This window comes from Eucalyptus grandis, chromosome 7 (assembly GCF_016545825.1).
Source record: "Eucalyptus grandis isolate ANBG69807.140 chromosome 7, ASM1654582v1, whole genome shotgun sequence".
In the NCBI taxonomy this organism is placed as follows: Eukaryota; Viridiplantae; Streptophyta; class Magnoliopsida; order Myrtales; family Myrtaceae; genus Eucalyptus; species Eucalyptus grandis.
Window position 1 is genome coordinate 29,542,030 of NC_052618.1, and position 1,958 is coordinate 29,543,987.

Below are 1,958 nucleotides of genomic sequence, written 5' to 3' on the forward strand. Positions count from 1 at the left end.
ACAAAAATCACATGTCAAATTCTGAATTTTCATAGCTGAAACACTCATATTATCTAGCTTTTTGTTGAGTACTTCAAATTGTGCAGCAATTGCAGCAAAAACATCCACTTCATGAACTCCACTAGCTTTTCGCATTGGTAGTCTCTCAGTAGGCCACTGATAACAATTAGACGCCATCTCCTTCTTCTGGTGTTTTATTATTTAGAGTTCCTCCTACAGTTGCATCAATCATAGAACGAAGATTTGTACTAGAGCCATTATAAAAAGTTTGTACATGCATCCACACGGGTAGTCCGTGATGTGGGCATCTCCTAAGAAATTCTTTGAATCTTTCTCATGCTTCATATAATGATTTATTATCCATCTGCATAAAATTAGTAATATCGTTACGCATCTTCGCAGACTTTGCAGGTGGAAAGAACTTACCAAGAAATTTCTGAGCCATATCATTCCATGTAGTAATTGATCCTGCAGGAAGAGAAGAAAGCCAACTCTTAGCTTTGTCTCTAAGAGGGAATGGAAATAATCTTAATGTAATAGCATCATCTGTAACTCCATTATATTTAATGGTGTCATAGATTTCAAGAAAAGCATTGATATGAGTGTTTGGATCATCGCTTAGTAGCCCACTGAATTGCACAGATTGTTGAAGCATTTGAATGAGTGACGGCTTGATCTCAAAGTTGTTTGCTTGAATTGTAGGTCTTCTGATACTTGATGTGGTGCCTTGAACTGTTGGCGCATCATAATCTCTTAAGAGTCTACGTGGATTTTCATTATCACCGTCTGCCATCTTCTTAGCGTGATTTCTCTGTTCTCTTAGTCGCCTTTTGAATGTACGCTCGATTTCTGGATCAAGCTCAATAAGTTTCCCTTGTTGGCTATGTGTCATAAACCGATGTACACCCTGAAAAATAAAACAAAACGAAAGCTAGATTAAACTTAGAATTATCTGGTATCAATATTAATTAGTATTAAACAAACGATCCCCGGCAATGGCACCAAAAACTTGTTCGTAAAATTCTAAACGCAAGGGCACGTGTTGAACAAGTAATATAATGCTGAGAAAAAGTATCATCCCACGGAGATCGATGATTAATAAACCAATTAAATACTAAAATAGACTAATTCTAAAATTATCTAACAGATCAAAATATAATTAAGAATAAATTAAAAAAGAAATTTGTAGACTAAATGCAGTAAATCGATGAGATAAATATGTTAGAGCATCCGACATGTGAATTTCAAATTGTTGTGGGTACAAGAACGATATCAAACATGTGATAGCAGAATTTCCTAATCAATTTACTATCCTATCTCTAGGTATAGCAAACCTACTCAGTTTATTAATCCACTATATCTCTATATGAATTAAAATAAATATAAGTGCATTAAAAATTATAAATATTCCCGACTTACAATGAGTCATTTGGATCACCTTATCACCGAAAGCTACACAAATAATGCGGTATATCTCTATCCACGTTTAATTCATAGTTATATATTATAATGAGCAATTGCATATTATCACTTCTCAATCTCAAACATGCACATTAGGTCATTCAAGTGGTGGCCAGTCATTCAAAAGCATTAAACACGATAATATATAACTCACATGAATGAAATTAATTGTAAAACATAAAAATCATGAAATTCACATCACCATAATTAGGCTACATCGTAGCCCTAACAAAAGAAAATTAGAACATAGTAGAAGAAAAAGTAAAAATATAAATCAAACCCAGCATCTTGAATCAAAGAACAAGAATTATGTTATCATTTTTGTCTTCTCTTCAAAATACTTGAAAAAAAAAACTCTCAGAAGAATGAAAAATGATCTAACAAAAACCTAGCTGCTCTCTCTCTCTCTCTCTCTCTCTCTCTCTCTCTTTGTTTTCCTCTTCATAGGATATATCCAAGATCCTTATCTCCAAGCAATTGCGCACAAAATCAAGGAG

At 33.7% G+C, this 1,958-nt stretch overlaps 1 non-coding gene across 1 annotated transcript; it reads left to right on the top strand.

The window, feature by feature from the left end:
* The first annotated feature begins 290 nt into the window (after positions 1–290).
* On the top strand, positions 291–396 carry LOC120296527. Its single transcript, XR_005553475.1, has one exon. It is a non-coding gene; the product is annotated as a small nucleolar RNA R71 (small nucleolar RNA).
* The last annotated feature ends 1,562 nt before the right edge of the window (positions 397–1,958 follow it).